This window comes from Salmo salar, chromosome 02 (genome assembly GCF_965601325.2).
Source record: "Salmo salar chromosome 02, fSalSal1, whole genome shotgun sequence".
NCBI classification, from domain to species: Eukaryota; Metazoa; Chordata; class Actinopteri; order Salmoniformes; family Salmonidae; genus Salmo; species Salmo salar.
This window is the reverse complement of record NC_138292.1, coordinates 27,183,742-27,198,837: the sequence shown is the minus strand read 5'-3', so window position 1 is coordinate 27,198,837 and position 15,096 is coordinate 27,183,742.

The following is a 15,096-nucleotide window of genomic DNA, read 5'->3' as shown; positions in this document are numbered from 1 at the left end:
CTGAGAGGGGGTCAAATACTTATTTCCCTCATTAAAATGCAAATCAATTTATAACATTTTTTACATGCGTTTTTCTGGATATTTTTGTTGTTATTCTGTCTCTCACTGTTCAAATAAACCTACCATTAAAATTATAGACGGATCCTTTCTTTGTCAGTGGGCAAACGTACAAAATCAGCAGGGGATCAAATATTTCCCCCCCCCCCACTGTATCCACTGCTGCTAATGCTGCTGGAAGAGGTCTGAGCAGGAGACCAAAAAGGATTAGAAAACACAGTCCATGGTCACTCAACAGGCTTTATGCCAGAGCAACTATCATTGCTTGTTTACAGAGAAAACATAAAGTGAGGACAGCCTTTTACACTAAAGTCCATTTTCATGGACAATACATTATACACAAAGTTCAACACAATACAGTTGACTGATTCCTTACAGGACTCAGACTAACACAAAATCATATGAGGAATGGGAGCTGCACACTACACATAACCTTGTCTGGCCTAGCTGGATGGTCACCCACATAAATGTATATACTAATATTTTGTTTGCGTATACTCTGCCCATTTCCCTCCCCAATATTCCAATTTGTGCCACCCATGAGTGAGAAACTTACATGCCAAGTATAGACCACATATTGTTACATTACAGCCTTATTCTAAAATTGATTAAATCGTTTTTTCCCCCTCATCAAACTACAAACAATACCCCATAATGACAAAGCAAAAACAGTTTTTTAGACATTTGTGCAAATGTAAAAAAATTAATAAACTGAAATATTACATTTGCATAATTATTAAGACCCTTTTCTCAGTACTTTGTTGAAGCACATTTGACAGCGATTACAGCCTCAAGTCTTCTTACGTATGACGCTAAAAGCTTTCCACACCTGTATTTGTTGAGTTTCTCCCATTCTTCATGGCAGATCCTCTCAAGCTCTGTCAGGTTGGATGGGGAGCGTCGCTGCACAGCTATTTTCAGGTCTCTCCAGAGATGTTCGATTGGGTTCAAGTCTGGGCTCTAGCTGGGCCACTCAAGGACATTCAGAGACTTGTCCCGAAGCCACTCTTGCATTGTCTTGGCTGTGTGCTTAGGGTCATTGTCCTGTTGGAAGGTGAACCTTCGCCCCAGTCTGAGGTCCTGAGCGCTCTGGAGCAGGTTTTCATCAAGGATCTCTCTGTACTTTGCTTCATTCATCTTTCCCTCCCTAACTAGTCTCCCAGTCCCTGCCTCCACCATGCTTCACTGTAGGGATGGTGCCAGGTTTCCTCCAGACGTGACACTTGGCATTCAGGTCAAGAAATGTAATCTTGGTTTCATCCAAGTGGGCTGTCATGTGCTTTTTACTGAAGACTGGCTTCTGTCTGGATATTCTACCATAAAGGCCTGATTGATGGAGTGATGCAGAGATGGTTGTCCTTCTGGAAGGTTCTCCAATCTCCACAGAGGAACTCTGGAGCTCTGTCAGAGTGACCATCGGGTTCTTGGTCACCTCCCTGACCAAGTCCCTTCTCCCCCGATTGCTCAGTTTGGCCGGGCGGCCAGCTCTAGGAAGAGTCTTGGTGGTTCCAAACTTCTTCCATTTAAGAATGATGGAGGCCACTGTGTTCTTGGGGACCTTCAATGCTGCAGGCATTTTTTGGCACCCTTTCCCAGATCTGTACCTCGACAAAATCCTGTCTCAGAGCTCTACAGATATTTCCTTCGACCTCATGTCTTGGTTTTTGCTCTGATATGCACTGTCAACTGTGGGACCTTATATAGACAGGTGTGTGCCTTTCCAAATCATGTACAATCAGTTGAATTTACCACAGGTGGTCTCCAATCAATTTGTAGAAACATCTCAAGGATGATAAATGGAAACAGGATGACCTGAGCTCAATTTTGAGTTTCATAGCAAAGGGTCTGAATACTTATCTAAATAAGGTATTTCAGTTTTTTTGTTATAAATTTGCTAAACTTTCTAAAAAACTGTTTTTGCTTTTTCATTATGGGGTATTGTGTGTAGCTTGATTAGGATTTTTATTTATTTGATCCATTTTAGAATAAGACTGTAAAATAACAAAATGTTAAAAAAAAAGTCAAGAGGTCTGAATACTTTCCAAATGCACTGTATTACAGAAATGTCCACAAAAACACTACAGTGATTACTATAGTATATAAATATAGTAATACCACAATATTTATACGATAGTATAGTACAGTATTTTTTCACGTGTGCATATGCTTTTTACATCCACTGTTGTCCCACGGGGCTTTGTCAATAAAATGTATTTATTGATCTATTCATTGGTTGGTTGTAATGATGGCAGCTATCGAGAATCAACTGAAAATTGTTACATGTTTGTACCAATCAATGTGGAATACATTCCTGAATGTGTGATTTTGTTATAAAAGGAGATGAACTAGCAATTGCGTTGTCTTTTTGCTTATAACATAATATTTTATTGAGGGCTTCATTTAAAAAGCTGATAGTAAAAAGTTAACAGAATTACAACACATTTTAAAATGTTTTTATTGAATAGGAAAAATGGTGTGAAAAAAAACGTGTAATTTTTTTTTATTAACAGGCAATGTTTATTTTTTTAACAGTTCTATGGCAGTCAATTGCAAAACATTCTAACAGTATTCGTTATTGTATTCTCAACTCACCATAATATACTTTTAATGTGGGGCTATGACAGACATTTGCAAATTAGTCTGACATAATTTATCTTATCACCACCACTAATGAGATGGGTGTGCTTGATACATGTCAGGTCTGAGATTCTCAAAGTCAGGGGTGTGGTCGACAATGTGCACCTCATCTCTCCTGTCACATCCAACCTGGATCCATATTTGTTTTTAATGCAGACGCGAGCACTGAATCAGCATACCATGGGTTTCAATGCTTGGAGGGAGACGGCACAGAATTCCCTTTGAGTCAGAAACCAAAACTCCTCCATAGTGACCCGTGAATGACTTCTCTCCAGGATTCGGTCACATTACAGCTCGATCAGCTTTTCGATTTCACTTACCGCATGTCAACTGAGCCAGGATCACAGTCAAATGGATTTCACTGAGTCGGACACTCTTCTGTAGATTTTTTTTTGTATTTCCCCGGCATACTTGCATTCAGTTCGTTCAGTTTCCCAAATCCACTATATATACACAAAAGTATGTGGACACCCTTCAAATTAGTGGATTCGGCTATTTCAGCCTCACCCGTTGCTAACAGGTGTATAAAACTGAGCACACAGCCATGCAATCTCCATAGAAATATTGGCAGTAGAAAGGCCTTACTGAAGAGCTCAATGACTTTCAACGTGGCACCGTCGTAGGATGCACCCTTCCAACAAGTCAGTTGGTCAATTTCTGTTCTGCTAGAGCTGCCCAGGTCAACTGTAAGTGCTGTTATTGTTAAACGGAAACATCTAGGAGCAACAATGGCTGTAGAAGCACAAAGTGGTAGGTCACACAAGCTCACAGAACGGGACCGCCGAGTGCTGAAGTGCATAAAAGTCATTTGTCCTCGGTTGCAACACTCACTACAAAGTTCCAAACTGCCTCTGGAAGCAATGTCAGCACAAGAACTGTTCGTCGGGAGTTTCATGAAATGGGTTTCCATGGCTGAGCAGCCGCACACAAGCCTAAGATCACCATGCGCAATCAAAGCGTCGGCTGGAGTGGTGTAAAGCTCGCCGCCACTGGACTCTGGAGCAGTGGAAACGCGTTCTCTGGAGTGATGAATCACGCTTCACCATCTGGCAGTGCAACGGACGAATCTGGATTTTCTGGGTTTTGCGGAAACCAGGAGAATTCTACTTGCCCCAATGCATAGTGCCAACTGTAAAGTTTGGTGGAGGAGGAATAATGGTCTGGGGCTGTTTTTCATGGTTCGGGCTAGGCCCCTTACATCCAGTGAGAAATCTTAATGCTACAGCATACATTGACATTCTAGACGATTCTGTGCTTCCAACTTTGTGGCAACAGTTGGGGGATGGCCCTTTCCTGTTTCAGCATGACAATTTCCCCATGTACAAAGTGAGGTCCATGCAGAAATGGTTTGTGAAGATCCGTGTGGAAGAACTTGACTGACCTGCACAAAGCCCTGACCTCAACCCCATCGAACACTGACCGACCTCACTAATGCTCTTGTGGCTGAATGGAAGCAAGTCCCCGCAGCAATGTTCCAACATCTAGGGTAAAGATTTTCAGATGAGTGGAGGCTTTTATAGCAGCAAAGGGGGGATCAACTCCATATTAATGCCCATGACTTTGGAATGTGATGTTCGATGAGCAGGTGTCCACATACTTTTGGTCATATAGTGTATCAGTTGCAGACGGTAATATCAAAGACGGTAATATCAATGACGTGTGCTTTTATTGCGTAGCAGGCTTAGCCATTCACCATTGGAATGATTCAAGTTCAACGGTCAAGTGTGCCCTTTTCCCATGATCTAAGGGCGCTCTCTGGTTGACATTTAACTTTTGGATTAGAATAATTTTCATTCATATTTTTAAGGTTAATCACAATACAATGATTTTGAGAGACAAAGACGTTATTATAATGTATGTATATCTTTGTGTGTTTTTTCTGCAGGATTTTGGAAATTCTCCCTTGACCCAATTTTCATATCAGGTGATCCCACATGGGGTCGTGACCCCTAGTTTGTAAACCACTGACCTAGCTCGAACAGCCACTAGTGACCTGTACTAGTGGTCTAGTGGTAGCTGCTTCATACATGTCGAGGCAGCCTGGTCTCAGAGACTAGATGTAATATAGTAAAATTTAAATCCGGGCCACCCAAATTAGTATATGCTACGTTTGGTATGGCTACAAAAGACAGATGATTACTTAAGGCAAAAACAAAAGTAGGTTGGTTGGTCGGGATGGGTGGGCATATAATACGAATGTATAGCAACCCAAAGGTTGCGAGTTAGAATCTCATCCCGGACAACTTTTGCATTTTAACTAATTAGCAACTTTTCAGGTACTTACTAGTTTTCAGCTACTTTACACCGACTTAGCTTGTTAGCTAACCCTTCCCATAATCCTAACCCTTTTAGCTAGCCCTTCCCCTAAACCCTAACCTTAACGCTTTAGCTAACCCTTCCCCTAAACCCTAACCGTAACCCTTTTAGCTAAACCTAACCCTAACGCTAACCCCTAGCCTAGCTATATTATCCAGCTAGCTAATATTAGCCACATAGCTAGAATTCATAACATATCATACGTTTGACAAATTTGTACCATATTGTACATTTACAAATTCGTAACATATTGTACGTTTGCAAATCTGTAACATATGATAGGAATTGTAATTCGTAACATATCATACGGAATTGGTGATGGACATCCACAAATTAATACATACCATATGAAACGTAACATATAATAAATGAAGTGTCACAGATTTACATACAGAATAATATGAAATGATCTGAGACCAGGTTGGTCGAGGGGATTCCCTCAAATCAAGGAACATGAAGACATCTCTGTTCCTAGCCTCAAGCATAGTGTGCAGTGAAGAATTTGAACACAAAACTAGTTCTTCTAGAAAATCAGCTGTCCTCGTTGTCATTGGTATTTTATATAATCCACCTAGTTAATTGAGTCTTTGCCGACCTGTGAGCCTGCAAAATGAATGTTACTAGCATACAGTAACAGGTGCATAGGATAATGCAGCCTATGTGCAGATGAAACAAATTAAGATGACAAATATAAACCGTTATCATGTTCACCTTTATTGGGGATTCTTGCTGTTGTTATTAGTTAGCCAGTTATTGCCCTGCAGTTTAGGTTACAGGTAAACTCATATGACATCATTATAGCTAGATGATACCCACGCTAGTATCTATCCATCTTTAAATTAAATCTTAAATCTTTTTAAATAAGGTATGCTATTATTTCTTAATTCAATTTGCAGGCTCTGATTGCACTCAGTGATGATATTTGTAAGATAAAGCTACCGTAATTTCCGGACTATAAGCCGCAACTTTTTTCCCACGCTTTGAACCTCGCGGCTTAAACAATGACGCAGCTAATATATGGATTTTTCCTGCTTTCACTTTTTTTTTTCTTAAAAAAAACACATTCTGTGACGTGCTCAGTTTTTTGGCGGCATGAAGCTTTCATTAGACCAATGAAATTGCCGAACGGGTTAAGGTCAAACAACTTTTTTTGTTTACTGTTTAGATTAAATCGAGCGCGCTCAAACTTCCCATCATTCTGATTAAGGTAGTCATTTTGTCACCCTGATTCCTGGGGGTACAACAAAGTATTTGCAGCCACTCGACATCAGTGTAAATCGTGCATTTAAGGTGACGCTCCGTGTTCAGTGGGAGGCTTGGATGACAAGTGGGGAGAAATCCTTCACTAAAACGGGCCGCATGCGAAGAGCAACTTATGGTCAAGTCTGCCAGTGGGTCCTGACAGCGTGGAGCATTGTCAAAAAATCCACTATCTTCAACGGGTTTCGAAAGGCTGGACTGCTGCGTGTTGAAGAGGGCTCAGCGGGGGATTTGCCTCCGGATGAAAGTGACGAGAGCGACAATGAAAACGATCCAATATCGGATGAAGCAATTCTGAGGCTACTCAACTCCGAGTGGTTCAGTGGTTCAGTGGTTTCAGTGCACAGGAGGAGGAAGATAGTGACCAATGACTTTCTTGGTAGGCTACTGTTTACTGCTAATTTTTAATTTTTTGTTACAAGCCGTGTTTCGATAAAGCCTATTTATTTTTGTTACAAGCCATGTTTCGTTAAAGCCTATTTATTTTTGTTACAAGCCGTGTTTCGTTAAAGCCTATTTATTTATGTTACAAGCCGTGTTTCGTTAAAGCCTATTTATTTTTGTTACAAGCCGTGTTTCGTTAAAGCCTATTTATTTTTGTTACAAGCCGTGTTTCGTTAAAGCCTGTGTAAAGTTTATTTGTTTCAATGTACCGGTAGGCACCTGCGGCTTATAGACATGTGCGGCTTATTTATGTTCAAAATAAGATTTTTTTTTTAATTCAGTGGGTGCGGCTTATATTCAGGTGCGCTTAATAGTCCGGAAATTACGGTAAGTTACAAAACCCAAAGTCTGGATACAGGTGACTGCCGAAATAAAGGAAACATCAATATAAAAATGTCTTATGGGGTTGGGCCACCACGCAGACTGGTCTCATAGACTAGACGTAACATAGTAAAAGTAAATCTGAGACACTGAAATTATACTGAACAAAAATATAAATGCAACATGCAACAATTTCAAAGATTGTACTGAGTTACAGTTCATATAAGGAAATAATTTAATTGAAATTAATTCATTAGGCCCTAATCTATGGATTTCACATGACTGGGAATACAGATATGCATCTGTTGGTCACAGAAACCTTAAAAAAAAGGTAGGGACGTGGCTCAGAAAACCCCTCATGTCTGGTGTGACCACCATTTTCCTCATGCAGTGCGACACATTTCCTTCGCATAAAGTTGATCAGGCTGTTGATCGTGGCCTGTGGAATGTTGTTCCACTCCTCTCCAATGGCTGTGCAAGGTTGTTGGATATTGACAGGAACTGGAACACGCTGTCGTACACCTCGATCCAGAGCATCCCAAAAATGCTCACTGGGTGACGTGTGGTGAGTATGCTGGTCATGGAAGAACTGGGATAGCTTCCAGGATCTCGTCACGGTATCTCTGTGTATTCAAATTGCCATCAATAAAATGCAATTGTGTTCATTGTCCGGAGCTTATGCCTGATCATACCGTAACCCCACCTCCATCATGGGGCACTCTGTTCACAACGTTGACATCAGCAAACTGCTCGCCCACATAACGTCATAAACTAAGTCTGCGGATGTGAGGCCAGTTGGACGTACTGCCAAATTCTCTAAAACAATGTTATGGTAAAAACATTTCCACTGCATTTCAGCCCTGCCACAAAAGGACCAGCTGACATCATGTCAGTGATTCTCTCGTTAACACAGGTGTGAGTGTTGATGAGGACAAGGCTGGAGATCACTCTGTCATGCTGATTTAGTTTGAATAACAGACTGGAAGCTTCAAAAGGAGGGTGGTGCTTGGAATCATTGTTCTTCCTTTGTCAACCAAGGTTACCTACAAGGAAACATGGGCCGTCATCATTGCTTTGCACAAAAAGGGCTTCACAGGCAAGGATATTGCTGCCAGTAAGATTGCACCTAAATCAACCATTTATCGGATCATCAAGAACTTCAAGGAGAGCGGTTCAATTGTTGTGAAGAAGGCTTCAGGGCGCCCAAGAAAGTCCAGCAAGCGCCAGGACCGTCTCCTAAAGTTGATTCAGCTGGCACCACCAGTACAGAGCTTGCTCAGGAATGGCAGCAGGCAGGTGTGAGTGCATCTGCACGCACAGTGAGGCGAAGACTTTTAGAGGATGGCCGGGTGTCAAGAAGGGCAGCAAAGAAGACACTTCTCTCCAGGAAAAACATCAGGGACAGACTGATATTCTGCAAAAGGTACAGGGATTGGTCTGCTGAGGACTGGGGTAAAATAATTTTCTCTGATGAATCCCCTTTCCAATTGTTTGGGGCATCCGGAAAAAAGTTTGTCTGGAGAAGACAAGGTGAGCGCTACCATCAGTCCTGTGTCATGCCAACAGTAAAGAATCCTGAGACCATTCATGTGTGGGGTTGCTTCTCAGCCAAGGGAGTGGGCTCACTCACAATTTTGCCTAAGAACACAGCCATGAATAAAGAATGGTACCAACACATCCTCCGAGAGCAACTCTCCCAACCGTCCAGGAACAGTTTAGTGACGAACAATGCCTTTTCCAGCATGATGGAGCAGCTTGCCATAAGGCAAAAGTGATAACTAAGTGGCTCGGGGAACAAAACATCAATATTCTGGGTCCATGACCAGGAAACTCCCCAGACCTTAATCCCATTGAGAACTTGTAGACAATCCTCAAGAGGCGGGTGGACAAACAAAAACCCACAAATTTGGACAAACTCCAAGCATTGATTATGCAAGAATGGGCTGCCATCAGTCAGGATGTGGCCCAGAAATTAATTGACAGCATGCTAGGGCAGATTGCAGAGGTCTTGAAAAAGAAGGGTCAACACTGCAAATATTGACTCTTTGCATCAACTTTGTGTAATTGTCAATAAAAGCCTTTGACACTTATGAAATGCTTGTAATTATAATTATACAGTATTCCATAGTAACATCTGACAAGAATATCTAAAGACACTGAGGCAGCAGACTTTGTGAAAATTATTATTTGTGTCATTCTCAAAACTTTTGGCCACGACTGTAATTCTTAACTTGACCATGCTTAAAGTGATATTAAGTGTCTGATTTGTTATTGTTCCCCATCTATCAATCATTGCCCTTCTTTATGAGGCTTTGGAAAAGCTCCCTGGTCTTTGTAGTTGAATTTGTGCTTTAAATTCAATACGTGACTAAGGGACCTTATAGATGTTGTATGTAAGGGGAACTGGTGAGTCCATATAACTTCTTATTTGATTTAGTAAACCAAATGTTACTCCTGAACTAATTTTCCTAAACAAATGTGGTGAATACTTATGCAGCAAATATACTGAACAAAAATACAACACAACATGTGAAGTGTTGGTCCCATGTTTCTTGAGCTGTAATAAAAGATCCCTGAATTTTTCCATAAGCACAAAAAGCAAATTTGTTTACATCCCTTTTAGTAAACATTTCTCCTTTGTCAAGATAATCCATTCATCTGACAGGTGTTGCAACCTAGACATGTGAAATTCATAGATTAGGGCCTCATTAATTCCTTTCAATTGACTGATTTCCTTATATGAACTGTAACTCACTACAATCATTGAAATGGTTGCATGTTGCGTTTATATTTTGGTTCAGTATGTACTTTTGTTATTTAGGTTTTTCTCATTTGTACAAATTTGTTGAATTTTCTTTTCACTTTGACATTATGGAGTATTTTGTGTAGATCAATGAAAAAATATTAAAATTAAATCTATTTCAATCCCACTTTGTAATGCAACAAAATTGGAAAAAATCCAAGGTGGGTGAATACTTACAATACCCACTGTAAGGATTACTTTTCTGATAAGATTTGTGTGATGGGACAAGGGAATTACCATAACTGTCTGCACTAAGCACCACACCCACACTCTCTCACTATCGCTGTCACACATTTTAGATGGTAAGAGCTGCTCTAACTTCACCATGTGGAGAGACGTAGACTTGCAAGTTGTTGCAACAAGACATGCTCGACTAACCGTGAGCCATCCACTGAAGGTACATATACAAATAAAACACACCTACTCCTCCATCCCCACCTTAAGTATAATCGTTTTGTAAATCCATACATTGACCCACCAGGAAAAGGTTGCTAATAGGAACTTTTCATTTTATGTGAGGAATTTGCATTGTCACTTAGATAAAGAATGACATACAACCCTAGTGATAGCAGTTCAAAAAGGCGCCCTCTGACACGTCACCCTCAGAGCTATACTGTGAACCCATACATGCATATTAATAATTTGCCCTTTACTTATATTGTTGACAGGGATGAGGCCTGCCTGTGCCCATCATTTCAACGTGTCAAAGAAACTAAGCAGGAGGAGTGTTTTGTTTGTGAGCTGCAGTGCCATGTATGCCTAGTGTTGATTATAAGTATGTTGGCAGCTCTGTAATGCATTTCACATACTCACCTCTCCCCTTAAACTATACAAACACGCCCATGACATGATGTGTATTTAAGACAAATAAATCCTCACCTCACCCCTCTCGTCACACCCCCAAAATCCTCATAAGGGTCCATAGTCAATTCTTGTTCAGACCTCTGTCACCCTATTCTTGATTGGGCTGACAGTAAATAAAGATTGTTTTCTTTGTTAACTGGGATGTGGCTCTCATATCCTGTTTCAAGATCAATGTTTCTGTAATGGTATCCATGGTTGGCTTTGTTTGTGTAAGCTCTCCTCGCTCGTCTCCTATTGACATACACTTAAATCATGTTCTGTTGACATACACTTAAAACACCCATGTATAAGTGATGAGCACTTCTTCTAATCCATGTTTAAATAATGCCATAAAACAATAAATTAAAAACATACGATATTTTGACAAATTTGAAAGTACATTGTTATTTTATATGGTCCTAATTTGTATTTCATTTATATTTTACCTTTATTTATCCGGCCAAGACAATTAAGAACAAATTATTATTTACATCACTACACAGTGATGCTAAAAACTATATAATAATTACATGGTTTACATGCCTTATAAGAGGTATAATAGTTGATAGTACTATGTAACAACTACCCACACTAGTTACACTACGCTGCTATATTAACATTATGTGATACTTAATATAGAGTGGGACCTTTTTAAAAGTTATATTCTATTGCAAATAAAGCATTTAAAAATCTGGTCAGTGGGCCATAGTAAATGAGTCTATGAAAAATACAAAATCTAAAAGTGACAAACCTGGTTAAATAAATCAATTAAATTGTTTTATTTTATATATGTTGAGGTAGATTGAGGTAAAATTGTATGAAACAGATGTTTGTTTCCAATTTCTTTTAAAAGTATTGTTTATAAGGAAAAATCCTGTAACTGAGATGCTATGAGTTGAGAAGCAGGTGCAGGTGAAACATTTAATAAAATAACAAACATGAAACGAGACAGCAAAACAGTGGCGATAAGGCATGAACAATACCAACTGAGGAAGGAACCTAAGGGAGTGACAGATACAGGGGAGGTAATCAGGAATGCAATGGAGTCCAGGTGAGTATCCTAATGATCTGCAGGTGCGCGTAATGATGGATGCCAGGTGTACGTAACGAAGGATCCCAGGACCAGTGGTTAGTATACTGGCGACGTTGAACGCCGGAGGGGAGGAGCGGGAGTAGACGTGACAGTACACCCCCTCTGACGCGCGGCTCCCGCCGCAGGACGTCACCTGCCGATGGGACAACCCCGTGGATGAGGAGCGGGCCGGTTTGGGCGGCGAAGGTGGTTATCATGGATAATGTTGGGATCCAGAATGTCCTCCACCGCAACCCAACACCGCTCCTCTGGGCCATACCCCTCCCAGTCCACCAGGTACTAGAGCAGACCCCCATGATGCCGGGAGTCCAGTAGGGATCTGACAGCATATGCTGGATTCCCCTCGATGTTCGGGGGGGGGGGGGGGGGGGCGTCGTGGGGGACAGCATCAGCTCGTGGACAAGGAACCACCAGCCTGAGAAGGGAGACATGAAAAGAAGGTGAGAATCAATAGTGACTGGGAAGCTGTAACCTATATGTCACCTCGTTGACCCTCCGGAGAACCTTGAACGGCCCCACAAACTGGGGACTCAGTTTCTTGCAGGGCAGGCAGAGTGGGAGGTTTATGGTAGAAAGCCAGATGTGATCTCCAGGGTGTAACACAGGGGTCACATTCTACGGTGGCGGTCTGCCTGCTCCTTTTGCCGGTGTACGGAGTGCTGGAGTCTCACGTGAGCGTCGCTCCACACCTCTTCTGCGCGCTGGAACCACTCATCCACTGCAGGAGCTTCTGAACACACTGGATGGGGGTCAACCCAGTGGAGGAGTGACGTAGCGAGTTCTGGGCGCACTCTGCCCATTGCGCCCACTCTCCCTGCCGGTCCAGCTCCTCTTCACCTGGCCATTGGACTGAGGCCGGTACCCGGAAGTGAGGCTGACCGTTACCCCGAGCTTCTCCATAAAGGCCTTCCATACCCATGATGTGAATTTGGGGGTACGGTCGGAAACGTGTCCTCCGGAAGGCCATAATGCTGGAAGACCTGCCTGAAGAGTGCCTCAGTGACCTGGATAGCGGTAGAGAGACCAGAAAGAGGGATTAATCGACAAGACTTTAAAAATCTATCTGCAACCCCCACAATGGTGGTGAAACCGTCAGAGGAGGGGAGATCAGTTACAAAGTCAATGGATAGATGTGACCAGGGTCACTGAGGCACGGGAAGGGGGAGGAGCTTCCCTGCTGGAGCGTTCTGGGGGGATTTGGTTTCAGCACATACGGAACATGTGTTGATGTAGCGAGTGACATCCTGCGTTAATGTGGGCCACCAGTATTTCCCAGAGATTGATTGGGTAGTGTGAGAAATACCTGGATGTCCAGTGACGACAGCTGAGTGCGCCCAGGTCAGCAGCCGGTCCCTTATCTCTGTGGGAATGTAAATACGCTAGGGAAGACAGTTAGTGGGTGCGGGCTCCCTCTCCAGAGCCTGGCAGATGTCCACATCTACATCCCAGACCACAGGAGCTACGTCTCAGGAGGATGGATTATAGGCGCGTTCTGGACCTTCTCCCGAATCGTAGAGATGGGACAGGGCATCGGCCTTGGTGTTCTTTGAACCTGGGCGATAGGTCAGCATGAAGTCAAACCTTATGAAGAAAACCTAGCTTGGCGCGGATTCAGCCTCCTCACTGTCAGTATGTACTCCAGGTTCCGATGGTCGGTTAGAATGACGAATGGCTCCTTGGCGCCCTCCAGCTATTGTCTCCACTCCTCCTGGTATACTCCCGGGATGTTGAGCTGAAGGGCAACCACAGGCCTCTCAACCGTCGTGGAACCACAGGGGACAGGGAATCAGGTCCTCCGGAATTCAGGTGACCAATCTGTAATTTTCATCCTCGACCATGAGATGGTAGGGTTATGTCGTTGAAGCCAGGGAGGCCGAGGATGATCTTGCGGACTGGTGCACTGGTAATGAAGAAGGGGATGTTCTCCTGATGAGTGGACTCCACAGTGACAGTGAGTGGTTGAGTGATGTGGGTGATGGTTCCGGATCCTAAGGGCCGACTATCAAGGGCTTGAACCGGAAAAGGAGAGGAGAGCGGAAGGGCTAGGCCCCTTTTTTCTCCACTTCCTGTCTGAAAGACGTGTCCAAAGTAAACTGCCTGTAGCTCAGGCCCTGAAGCCAGGATTTGCACATAATTGGTACCATTGGAAAGAAAACACTTTGAAGTTTGTAGAAATGTTAAAGTAATGTAGGAGAATATAACACAATAGATATGGTAGGAGAAAATCCAAAGAAAAACCAACCAGAATGGTTTTTTTGGAGCGACCATCCTCTTAAAAATGCAAGAGAAAGGTCATATTGAAAATGAGCTCCCTGGATGAAATTCCTATGGCTTCCACAGGGTGTCAGCAGTCTATGTTCAAGGTTTCAGACTTGTAACTTCAAAAACGAATAAGAAATATCCGTTTTAGTAGAGGGACACAGTCTTGGAAATTCATGTTTGCACGCGCCATGAAGACATTACGCATCTGCTAAAATCGGTTTCCTATTGAACATATTTCTTTCTGTGTGACCCCTACCTCCATGGGTTCAGGCTCTGATTCCGAGTGTTCACTGAGGGAGGGAGAGAAGCAATGAGAGTACCTGCGCTCCCGAAGTAGGTTATCCAGATGGATGGCCATTGTAATGAGTGCGTCCAAGGTGAGGTTGAGGAGAAAAAGGGCTGTGAGACACAGGTTTAATTCTGGACACATGAAAAGTGGAATGTATACGGAGGGTACATGGCAACAGAAGACGAACAGCAGAGGGGCTAATGATCTTGGAGATGGGGAAAGGGTCGATAAACCGGGGGGAGTGTTTGCAGGGCAGATCCCGGATGGACAGCCATACCTTCTGCCCAAGACGATCCCGGGGAGCCGGGGTCCGGTGGCGATCAGCTTGTCATCGATACCTGGAGGTGGTCTTGAGAAGGGCCGACCGGGCTCTCTTCCAGGTACAACAACAGCGGCGTGGCAGAGCAAGGAAGGGTGTTGTGGGTGTATTCGACCCACACTAGTTGCTAGCTCCAGGTGGTGGGGTTGGCGGAGACCAGACATAGCAGAGTCGTCTCCAAGTCTTGGTTGGCTCGCTTCGACTTGCCGTTGGACTGGGGTGGAAACCGAAGGACAGGCTGGCCGACAACCCAATGAGTGAGCAGAACGCCTTCCAGAAGGGTAGCTTGGGGAGAGGAATGAAGTGGGCGACTTTGGAAAACCGATCCACTAAGGTCAGGATGGTGGTGTCGCCATCAGACAGGGGAGACACGTGACAAAGTCCAGGGATATGTGAGACCAGGGATGGTGAGGGACAGGTAGAAGTTGAAGGAGACCAGCCGAAGCTTGCCG